We start from the raw sequence: 13268 nt of genomic DNA on the forward strand, positions 1-13268 counted from the left end.
TAGATTAATTCCGATGACAATGGATTTTCATGACAGGCTTGATCTGGATTGAACTCCAGCTCCGCTAAAAGGTTCTTCAGTGGTCAATAAAATTCTCGCAAAATACCTTCATGTATTTACGGCGTAAATACTAAAAATTTTAAATTCCCCATCATTCCCGTGTATGGAAAAAATTTTACTCGAAGTCAAGAAAATGAAATTTTCGCGATTTTCAGCAAAACGGTAAGGTTTATCATAAAATACGCTAGACAAAAATTGTAGATCATAAAATTATCTATGAAAAATGTCGCCGCCGTTTCTTAGATAGAAATTTTATTTATAATTATGTTTTGAACAATTTTACTGATTTTCAGCTTGTTGGGAAATAATGCACCTTCGAATGTTTAAATTGACTGGACTATACGTTTCAGCTTTTATATTATAAAATTAGTGATGACAATATTAAGGTAGGCAACAAATAACGACTATTCACCAATTAAACCTGTTTAAGACAACTGACTGAGGCTTCTACAGTATCAATGCGCGAATTATAATTCCGATCATAGACAATAATTATCCTCAGCATGAACAACAGCGTCTTTATTAAATAAACAGCGGTGCGGTGGATCGACTGTTAACTGCATTTTGATTACTTGAAAGTTTACGAATCAAAAGATCTCGTCGAGAAAGGCCTTACAATAGGGAAGGTCGAGAGTGATCTGCCAATAAGCTACCGATATTGTATTACTTCTGTTGTCCTAGTAACACAGTGGTGTAACCAGAATACTTATTGTTTTTTAAATATATATATATGCCGTAATGATAATGAAGGAATAACTACTAACATATTGTATGCGGAAATATATATAACAATAGCTGACGCCACAGACGCTGCTCTGTGAATATAAAAAAAAATATGTAAGTATTCGGGAATAATGTAGTCTAAAGCCATCGAAAGTGTGTAATAACTTATTTCTGAATGATTTTATAACAATAAAATGATAAGGATTTTTATCGTATTTGTGTAAATAGCTTTATAATGGCCAATATTTTGAAGTATTAAAATGGATATAGTATGTTAACCTGAAGAGATAGACTTATGCCGATGCGGACTTTTCCGTAGATCTATATGAGATACACAATTCCACCATACATAATTTTACTATATCTCAAAAGATTTAGACAGCGACAACGCATACTAAATAAAACCTTCCTCGAACTCGACGGAGGACTTTGTTTTATAATATTACTAGCTGCCCCGACAGACGTTGTTCTGTAGATTATAAAAATAAAACATACAGTTTTACAGGAATTTGCCAATAATATTTCAAAATATCAAGATTTATTTCGTAAAAAATGCTCCTGTTATAATTAAATTGTTTCACAGCGGAACTGTCAAACCGTGCGTCACTAAATTCTCTCATAGAAAATATGTCCATACAAAACAAATATTGAAAATAAAAATAATTTTGGGTCCCAAATCGAAATAAAAACTATCCTATCTCTCAAGTTGGACCAAACTGCACTCCATGAAGTAATCCCCATTAAAATCCGTTCATTAGTTTAGGAGTCCATTGAGGACAAACATTGTGACACGAGATTTATATATATTAAGATGTAGCGATGCTGTTTATACCGATATGCCAAAGCAATTTGAATAAATAATTTATGAATCCAAATGTCTTATTCTAATTTAGGAAGCAATCTATGCCATGTTTTTATTTTTTACTTCACTACCACCTAATCTGGTTGCCGGTTCATTATCCGTCGCTTCGTAATATCTTATTAGAAAAAAATAATGAAGAGCTCTATTCTTTATGACCTAGTATTATCATATTTAGTATACCGGAAGTTTCGGGGGCGAAAAATCGATCTAGCAAGGTTTCAATTTACAAAAAAAATGTTTTATACGTGTTTTAATGAGAAACTGCTACAATAATATTAGAATACAATAGTAAATTTCGCCACTATATACCAGACTATAATAGCTGGGCGAACCGGAAAGTAGAAGACCCCGGTTCGAGAATCAAGATATTCTATCAGTTTGTTTTTTGTTAAAATTTTGTACTTTCTTAAAAAGCTGAGCAAAGCTCGGTCGTCCAGGTACTATTCTTAAAGCTAGGCGTTATATCATAGTGTATAATCTCACTACTTAATTAGACTATTTTTAGTATTAGATACAATATTATACTCGTATTACTAGGTTTTTTAGTAATTGGTCATCTAATGACTACGATAGGTGATATTAGGGATTTTTCACACGCCTCCCCCAGCTAATCTCACATGAGTAATGAACTTGCGTATTTTTTTTTTGTGGTAAAACAGTTTTATCCCCATGTGAGTTCTCTGACGATGACTTTTGGCTCGACCAAATTATGCCAACCTTCCCGGATTAAGCTGTACAAGATCGCTTTTTATTCAAACTTATTTTACAAGTAAGTAATGTACAAGTACAAAAAAGCTTCTTCAGGTTTATTATTAAGTATTTGTGAAGAATATTCAGTTTTATAGTACCTATTTGTACCATCATCATCATAATAAGCCGGAAGAAAAACTGCTGGACCGTTTGTCCAGTCTCCCCCAAAGTTTTGCACGAGGATCTTTCCTACGCTGCCCTCGTCGAACGTATTCCGGCGATCTTGACCAGATCAGTAAATATGTAGTTTATAACAACATAGCCTAGTGGTGAGTGACACTGCCTACTGAGCTAGAGGTCCTTGGTTCGAATCCCGGTTGGTGCAAATATTTATAATGATGAATGTGGTTTCCAAGTCATGGATGTTTATATGTATTTATGTATGTTAAAGTAAGAATATCGACTTAGATTAGACATTGTTCTCCGCTGCGCTCCAACTAAACAACTACTTAAGAATAATAGTTTTTTTATTACAGCAACTATTAGATGCTTGTGTGCGTGGCATCTTTGCAATTTTGTAACTTATTTACGTTTCGTGTTATTTTACATTGAAATTAATAAAATACAAAATACTTACTGATGATACGTGATCCCAGTGCCTTTCTTATTTCTTGTAGTATTATTTTTACAAATTTTTACTACGCAACCCGGCATTTTAGATTTAATAATTAGCAAAGTTTAACAGAACATGTGGCACGTCAACGTCAAACATTGTTCGAGACTGGCTCGAGTACGCCCCACTTAGCCCTAGTATTAAATGCCGCACGTTGCGGCTACGCCTACGGTATCGTGTGAAAATCTTCTAATATATAAAATTCTCATGTCGCGGTGTTTGTAGTTAAACTCCTTCGAAACGGCTTGACTGATTCTCATGAAATTTTGAGTGCGTATTGGGTAGGTCTGAGAATCGGACAAAATCTATTTTTCATCCCCCTAAATGTTAAGGGTGGTCCACGCCAAATTTTTTTTTAATACGTTTGACATTTTTTTTTAATTTCTCAGCATTAAAAAATACATACAACTTCAAATTTTCACCCATCTACGATCAACAGTTACATTTGTATCGCGATTTTAATATCGGCAATACAACGTTTGCTGGGTCAGCTAGTTATTTATAATATTCATGTTACGCTACTGTGTAAAATAACTCCAAAAGTCCTTGGCTGCAATATTGACATAGCTTGACACGCGGCCTTGCCCGTTTGGGTGTTCGAAGGTCGCAATTGTTATGACAATTCAAAGGGCCTTGTTACGGCCTTGCTCCCTCGGACCCTTTTACGAGATTTCCGTAAGAATGGTTTATTTAGGATCATTATCCTTTGATATAAATTTGCGGACTCATGGCAGTTGTAGCTTTCATCTTAATTGGATGAAAGGAATAATGTCTTTCTCAAATCAATCATAAACTACAAAATAATATAATAATAAATTAAAATATCAAGGAGTATATATAATATTAAACAGGGAACAATTAAAAACTTGTAGACTGTACTTCGTTTTTACACACTTTTTATTAGCTTCACCTGTATGTATATATGATTGGAACCGACTCATTTGGGTGCGATTTTGACCCAGTTTAAACGGCCAGATTTCGTTCAAACTTCGTAGATTTATCGAGAACCGATTATTTATATTTTTTTTTTTGGAAAAGGAGGACAAACGAGCGTACGGGTCACCTGGTATTAAGTGATCAACACCACCCACAATCAATTGCAACACCAGAGGAATCACAGGACCGTTGCCGGCCTTTAAGGAAGGAAAATTTCCCCTTTTTTTTGAAGGTACCCATGTTGTAGTGCGTGGAAGAGAGCTCCTTGAAAACCGCACTGTGGAGGACCGCTACACATCCTGACGGTGGGGATGATATCCTAACTAGTGGCGTGTCGTGCGAAGGTGGAATTTGGCGACAGAAATCAGGTTAAACAGCTCTTCAGAACTCTAAATAAATGCGGTAGAAGACACACAATAAAGCGACATCTCTACGCAAAGCCAAGTGATCCAGACGTTCACAGAGCACTGGGTTCCCGACAATTCGAGATGCTCTACGTTGCACGCGGTCAAATGGATGGAGCTGATACTGGGGTGCGCCAGACCAGAGATGACAGCAATACTCCAAGTGTGGCCGGACCTGCGCTTTGTAGAGCCGGCATGAAGTTTATTGTATCAAGTGATAACCGAAGTCTATCCTCGCAAAAAGCGTGGGAAACTTAAGGCAAACAATCCGAAATCTTGGCTACCTCTCGATTAGGAGATAAACACAATGAATGCTTAAAAAAATAAAAGCATTGAAGTCTCCATTCCGTTAAATTTGCCGTTTGCAACATGTTAAATAGTTGCTTTATTCGTCGCGTTAAGTTTAAGCACACTGTATATTGCTCCAGTTCTCACAGCTGATATGAATTAGAGAGAGCATTAACCCATAAAACTGAGGACCTCAGATAGCCCCGAGGTTTTCCGGGCATAGGAATATTTTCAAGCTATTTATAATATGCAGTATCACTTTGTTGATAAATTCTGTTGTTTTTGCCGACCTTATCGCTCTGTTTTGAGGGGCAAATATATATAATGTTTAATGAGTGATATTTTTAATTATCTTTGACTAGATGATGGAAGAATTGATTGGTATAAAATAAATTGGTGGCATTATTTGGTTTTAAGATTGTAAATACATATTTGGGCACAGGCCTAATAAATTGTTTTCATTGAGTCATATTATATAAACGAACTTTTCATAAAAATTATAGAATTCTTCTAGAATAATATTCGTATTGTATTACAAGTTGACTTGTAAATATTTTTTTAATGCAAATAAGGGACGAGACGAGCAGGACGTTCAGCTGATGGTAATTGATAGGACCAGCCCATTACAATGCAGTGCCGCTCAGGATACTTTAAAAACCTAAAAATTCTGAGCGGCACTCCAATTGGGCTCGTCACCTTGAGACAAAATATTAAGTCTCATTGGCCCAGTTATTTCACTAGCTACGGCGGCCTTCAGACCGAAACACAGTGATGTTTAAACATTACTGCTTCACGGCAGAAATAGCCGCCTTTGTCGTACCCATAATCTAGCCGGCATCCTTTATAAAGGAGCCTCCCAATATTGTAATCTATTCTACACCAGGTACAAATTAATACCAAGATAAGGTATTTAATAACTTTATTTATTGAAATAATATTTTAAATCTTACTATGATAAAGAAAAATATGAAAATTGCAATAAACTAGCTATCAATTTACGGCCGTTCCCAATATTCAGTCTATCTCTAACTTGAGATAAAAATCGTAAGTATCGTTGACTTTTCTGTCCCAATAAACTTATCGACGGTAACTCACCGACCACCGTATAGTATCCGTGCACGCTGTCTGTCAATGGGACGTCGTATAGCTTACTAGCGGTATAAAGTTTGTATGGAAATTTCAATTCACGCGTCCCAGTATAAGGCTTATCGGGTATATTAGGACAGCTTCAGATTATTGACAGCTAATTACTGACAGTGGAAGGTAGTAATTTATCTCTATCTGTAGATAGTATATTGGGAACGGCCGTTAGCCACTATGTTTGGCTCAGGTGTAAACACCCCCTACCGACAAAAAACCTCCTCTGTGCTGATAGCCCTAAAGGCTTTTACAGCGAAGCCTGGCGGGGACGAGAGGCAGGGCAGGGAACTGTGACAGGAGCAATTCAACACCAAATTAACGAATAATGATGTAACAAATAAGAATTAATGATGTAACAACGACTCAAGCTTCTCACATCAGTTGTCGGGAGACATTGACATGGTTACCGCTTATCAAACAATATTTATAAATTATCACGACAATATTAATTAATATAAATGAAGTGGAAATATTTTGTTTAATAAAATTTGCCACCTTCACTTGAACATAGTAATACAATTCAAAATTTCAAAATAAAAACTAAAAATTACATACTTAGTGACATTTATAAACCTGTGTAACAGCCTCTTTTAAATCTTATACCATAATTTTTACTAACATTTATTTATTATTAATAGCCACATATTTTTACATTTTTTTAACAATACATTCAGATTTTCTTCTTACGTTCATTTTCTTATATTTATTTTTAATACTTTTTAGAGTTAAATTAAAAAAATATATATCTATAAGTACTGCTTTTATTTACTGATTTTAATTTCTGTTCAATTATATTCATAGACTGAATAATGTGGGGGCTACTGAGAACCAGTACTACATTGGCACCACGCCATTGCATATTATTACTGAGTTAGTTCCATTTGGTGACATTCACTGCCGCACAGTACCAACTTTTTCGTTTTTAGTAATAAATGGTATTGTTAAATTCGTTTTATTAGTTCTAAGAATTTATTACTCAATCTGGTTTGTTATTTAATAATTGTGTGGTGGTGGTGGTGTGTTATCAATAAATTTTATTCTATTCTATTCTAAAACAATTAATATTAATCTATACTATCCCTTTCCGTTCGAAGTAAATCCATCGAACAGCATTATATTACAAATATGGATAAACAATTCTTTTGCATGCGATGGTATTAAATTTTATAATAAATAACCAAAAAGTGTATCTGAATTATCAATAAATAAATTTAAATCTTTTATTAAGCGCAGACTTATGTCGAAGGCTTATAACAGTATTGAAGATTACGTAAACGATATTACAATATGGAATTGAATAGTATTATAGTTAGCTGTTTTCTTATGGATTTTATGGTTCACTCTTGTATCACTGGATTGCATTATTTTAAAAATATGTATATGTTTAAAGTATTGTGTAATTAATTGACATTGACGAGCAATCGACTTTGACTTTGAAACTGGTGGCTTAGGTAAGGGGAAGGGCGCTGGTTTGGGACGCGACTTGCGTCGACACTCCTGCTCCATCTCATGTCCAAGTTACGTCAGTTGATGCTGGGGCTGCTGCTTCGACTGCTGAAGACATCAAGCGTCGCAAACATACGGTTTAAGTGAGTCTTTGTGTTGTTTGGTGTCGAGACACTTGCCCCGTGGGGCCCAGAGGCGCGGAGAATGTACTAAGTTACTATCTACGCGCCTCAATAGGGCTAATATAGGCAATATAACTGGAAACCTATGCGCTGGCAGCTATGTCGGTCAACGGATCACCCTAGCTCTTCATCATGGAAATGCTGGCAAGTGTCAGTATTCTTGGTACACTTCCCCGCAATGATAGTTTGAATTTAATGTAATCATAATATTATAGTAATTATATTTTTTTTTTTTTTGTTTGAATAAAAATAGATTCATTCAATTAAGATAAATATTTTATATATTTTTCAATATAATTTTTTATATAATTTTATTGCTGATTTAACAATGAGAGTTATAGTTTTTTTTTTATGATAATAAGGGACGAGACGAGTAGTACGTTCAGCTGATGGTAATTGATACGCCTGCCCATTACAATGCAGTGCCGCTCAGGATTCTTGAAAAACTCAAAAATTCTGAGCGGCACCACAATTGCGCTCGTTACCTTGAGACTAAGATGTTAAGTCTCATTTGCCCAGTAATTTCACTAGCTACGGCGCCCTTCAGACCGAAACACAGTAATGCTTACACATTACTACTTCACGGCAGATATAGGCGCCGATATGATTGTTTTTTTTTAAATTCATGTGGCAACATCAACTAATAAAATAATATGGTTACTCTGATAAATGTGGACGAACCCGCGGGTAACAGCTAGTGAAATATAAAAAATAAAATAGAATAATAATATCAATTTAGATCGACAATTTTATGTAAATATTTTATATATTTTTTGCATCAAATTTATAATAAAATCTTATAAAAATATGTTTTAGTTAGACACTGTGGTTAGACATAATCATATGTAATAGAGCATCATGAAGTTAAGTAGTTTTAAGTTACGTCATTGTATTGATTACACCACAATTTCCGATAATCATTGTTGACATGAGCACAAATGTAGCTTAGTAGGTATTCATGTCGGCAAGGTCGCTAGGCGAATAACCTCGTGACGTCATCTCGTAATGCATGACGTCATACGACAGGAGGCTCAGTACTATTGAATACAATGCTCTATTTTGCTCTTTGAAGCATCGACCGTGTGGCCTAATGGATAAGGCGTCGGACTTCGGATCCGAAGATTGCAGGTTCGAGTCCTGTCACGGTCGTAGGATTTTTTTTGTTTTTAATATATCCGAAAAACCTAATAAATAAATATAATTTAGTATACGTTTTATGGATGAACAGCTTTTAAACTTTTAAAAGAAAAATACTTTGAATACGTAAGTCCTCATTTTCTTAAATCAAATTATTTGTCACAAAATCAGCAACATAATTTATGTAATAATTTAGCTAAGGTAGGTTAGTTAATCAATTATCAGTTCAATAAATTAATATAAATAATTGTTTTTTTTTGTCAGTACAATTAGCAGTATGTCGTTAGTATTTTATTACTTTAATTTAAAGGACTAGATAAAAGTAAAATTAATTAGGTACTGGCAGCAATAAAAGTATTTCAAGGTTTCGCCTGCGATACCGCCGCCCTTCTATATCTACATACAATTTTGTGTCATTCATTTGGTACCGTTTTTTTTGCACTCAGTACTGCTATAGGTGTTATAAACATAATTTTAATACCGCGGTTTGCAGTGTGTGAATATTGTTATATCACTGTTGCTAGGATGTACCGTGTGAGTGAGAAAGAATGATAAACGATTCCTTTCACTATTGACTTGGAAACAACGCATTCGATTCAGCTAGATTCAACCCTTTTCATTTCATAAGAGCCTGGTACATTGTTTTGGTTTGCCGTATCTGTTGCACACAGGGGGCGTGGCCATCGTTCGTTGCTTATCTTTTGAAATGAACCTGACAATATGGTCCGCGCCTGGTACCTGAGAATTTCAAATGATTATAATAATAATTATTCAATAGATAAATTTGTAGGGTTAGGTTACCGGCAAGTAACTTAAAATTATTAAACAGTACTGCTTTTTCTTATTTTGTAGTTAGTATACAAAATAATAGTAGCCGGTTAGGATAGAAAGCCATTAATTTGTTATTGCCGTCGGTTCTCGATACGTGCGCAAATTTTCAAGTAAATCGGACGCCTTGAATAAAATTATCTATGTATTCTCGTTGAAGGTTGGGGCTTAGCGTCTTATGAACTTACAGAAGTCTTCAAATGAATAATGTGAGAAGCTACCTAGCTAGCTAGCTACCTACCTACCTAGAACACAATATCAGTAATATACTTAATAAATAAATAATACTTTAAAATATGAGTCCTAAAATTCAGAAACGCGTTCGAATTTTTAGTTTATAATTAGTTTAGTTCTATTTAATCAATAATTATATTTATTTGTACTACGTACCTATTATAACTCGTTAGTTAATTACACAGAATTAACCACAGTACACAGAAATAAATATTCTTAAATATTTGTGTGTTTTGTGGTAGTTTATTATGAGAAAACTGCGCACTTTTCACCCCAACACAAAGCATCCATTACTAGGCTGCCATAAGTTATAAAAGGGCGTTTGTAAGGCTTAATAAAATATCGAATTTGTTCGTTCGTCAGGAAACAGTTCTATTAAATAATAAGTTTTATTGTACGATTTTACACTGTAACCATATATGAATTTGAATTTGAAGAAATTTCTTTGCATAGTTAGGTTGTACCATTGCACAAAGTTCCATGAAAACGGCACTCCTAGAAATACCGCACAAGACAGCTATTTGCATAGTTAAGTTTTAGGTACGTAATAAATAATACACAAAGTTCCTTCAAAACGCTAAACACATGGTGAAGATGACACCCAATTATTAGGTCCAACAAGTCTTCGGAACACTCCCAGAAATATATGGGGTAGAAAACACACAATGTACACAACACAAAGCGATGTAGTGGGAGGCTCCTTTGCACAGGATGCCGGCTAGATAATGGGTACCACAGCGGCGCCTATTTCTGCCGTGAAGCAGTAATGTGTAAGCATTACTGAGTTTCGGTCTGAAGGGCGTCGTAGCTAGTGAAATTACTGCGCAAATGAGACTTAACATCATATGTCTCAAGGTGACGAGCGCAGTTGTAGTGCCGCTCAGAATTTTTAGAGTTTTTCAAGAATCCTGAGCGGCACTGTAATGGGCAGGGCGTATTAATTACCATCAGCTGAACGTGCTCGTCTCGTCCCTTATTTTCATAAAAAATAAAATTGAGCTGTTCTGCGTTGCACGCGGTCAAATGATTCGAGCTGATACTGGAGGATACCGGACCAGAGATGAGAATTTGGCCGGATCCAAGCTTTGTAGAGCTTAGATCCGTAGAGTAATGCTATTATTTATATGTGCTACCTATTGATAGGTTTTAAGTTGGTGCCAAGCCCAAATAAAACTTAATATTATCAACAACTAACTTACTGTTACTATTAAGGTTGTCTGGCCACGCGTGTCTGTCCGCTTGGGTTGTTTTGTTCTACTCGAAGCTATCCAACTCAAAACACGCGTGGCAAGTGTAGGTACTTACTATTACATTTCGCTTTGCACTTGGCAATATATAATCAACCTGAATGAAAACTCCTAACAAAGCCGTGACAAAAAACAATTATATCATCGAGGTAAACAAAAATTTTCTTTAAAAATGTTCAAAAAATTAAAACTACCCCCCAAACTTCGTAAAATTATGGACCAAATGGCATCTATTCTGCATCGAACTAATGAAAAATTACGTAAATCGGATCATAAATCTCAGAGTAACCGGTGATGCATAAAAAAAATACAGATCGAATTGAAAACCTCCTCCTTTTTGAAGTCGGTTAAAAATAGTGCCATTGTTTTACAATTCCATCAACAGCGGGAATTATAAAAATAATTGTGAAGACATATATCTAACACCAAACGAAACAATTAATTGTGTGACTATTTACTTTTCTTGTGAAGATTTTAAATCTTTCACAGTTCATAAAAACGTGTGTGAACTTAAATATCGTATTGTAGGCATTTCGCTGCTATCTTGGATTTTTCACTATACTTGGTGTGCTAACAAGAAACCTTGGAATTATAAGACGGAACAATGCCTCAATCATCAACAATTTGCTTATATAGCCACGTCCGGTATCGGGGAACAAACTTCGCTGGAAATAATTGAATTTGTACAGGGTTATTGGTAATTCGACGTATTCCGGTTAGCAGGTAATAGGGGTGACTATTTGCAATAAATTTAACCCCTGTGCATGCATAGTGAAAAAGTGAACCATTTGAAAAAAAAATTCTTCTGATTTAAAAAAAAAACAATTAAACACTGGTTATTTATTAATATTAGAACAACATGTTCTACAACATTTATACGTCCACATGAATAAAATGCGAGACAAAAAACTAAATTATTTCAATATGATATTTTTTCAAAAATAAACGTTATGAAACTTGGCTAGGACATTATTTTAAAAACATGGCCGTTTTTTCAGCCCTCCTAACAACTAGGAACTTATGTTAAAAAACTGAAAAAAAAAAATGTCACAAAGGAAGCAGGCGGGAAATTCGTATTCAAACTAAACTTAAAGACTTTTGTTAAAATCTCCATAAATTCAATAATTCTTGTTTTGAGTTCTTCCGCGGATAACACAGGCGAGACGTCGTAAACTCACGGATTTCATGTAGGTACCCCGAGACATAGAGATCAGCCGGCGTTGAGTCCGGACGCCTCGCAGGTCAGTAGGCTCCTTTGCACAGGATGCCGGCTAGATTTATGGGTACCATATATATAGCGCCTATTTCTGCCGTGAAGTAATAATGTGTAAACATTAATATGTTTCGGTCTGAAGGGCGCCGTAGCTAGTGAATTAACTCGGGAAATGAGACTTAACATCTTATGTCTCAAGGTGACGAGAGCAATTGTGGTCCCGTTTAGAATTTTTGGGTTTTTCGAGAATGCTGAACGGCACTGCATTGTTTAGGCAGGGCGTATCAATAACCATCAGCTGAACGTCCTGCTCGTCACGTTCCTTATCATCGTAAATAAAGGCAATGGGTCCTCCTCGCCCTATCCAATGATTGGGAAAATGGCTGTCAAGCCATCGCCTGACAAAAACACCAAAATGTGCAGCAAATCTGTTGCTCATGATTTGCCTTGTAGCCAAAGGTACGTTTTGAGGAGGTGAAACATTTCATTATCACTTATATATGCCGCTGCCTTTTCGTGCTGCTGTGTTTCGATTTGAAATATGGGACTGTCGGTGAAAATACAAACACATCAGATATTCCATCTTAAACACTGACCTACTATATACCACTGGACTGACGGCTGTCAAAGTACTTTTGTGCCTGTTTGATATTCGCCATTTTGGCTGGGTTGGCCATGTAGCGAGAGTCTGCGGTACTAAAATTAGTACAGCAAACATCGTTAGATGGTAAGACACTATTAACAAAAAAAAAATTGTGTATTTTATTAAGGTGATTCTTGAAGTATTAACAACACATGCAAATACATATTAATGCAAAAATACTTCAGAGTATTGTACGTTCCTTCGCAGCCATTTTGTATTATACGTCAAAATAAGTTCTCTATATGCTCGCGAGAGGCGCTTCAAATATGCACAAAAAAATTGCTGGCAAACATATGAAACAGCCTGTCCAGTGGTATTTATACAGGTTAGTGATCTTGAATCTCAGGTTGATATTTCGTGATTCGCTACGTCACAGTTGGTTGTGATTGGTTACGTTATGGTTTATTATATCTTCTCATAATCTCTAATAATCTGAACGAGGACTTCAAAGTGACCTATCCAGTTTGTAAGGTAAATCTTAGGAACCTTATACACTACAATCAATATTAAAATATATTATATTAAGCAAATATTGTTTATACCACACCTGCTCGGAAAATGC

General features: G+C 35.3%; 1 long non-coding RNA gene and 1 other non-coding gene across 2 annotated transcripts in view; one reads left to right on the forward strand and one right to left on the reverse strand.

The window, feature by feature from the left end:
• The window catches only part of LOC126967401 (uncharacterized), a 557714-nt gene that overhangs the window by 451329 nt on the left and 93117 nt on the right, over nt 1-13268 (reverse strand). The gene's annotated exons all lie outside the window — the stretch shown is intronic.
• Nucleotides 8481-8553, forward strand: Trnar-ucg (transfer RNA arginine (anticodon UCG)). The gene has a single exon. It is a non-coding gene; the product is annotated as a tRNA-Arg (tRNA).

The sequence above is a fragment of the Leptidea sinapis genome, chromosome 13 (genome assembly GCF_905404315.1).
Source record: "Leptidea sinapis chromosome 13, ilLepSina1.1, whole genome shotgun sequence".
Lineage (NCBI taxonomy): Eukaryota > Metazoa > Arthropoda > Insecta > Lepidoptera > Pieridae > Leptidea > Leptidea sinapis.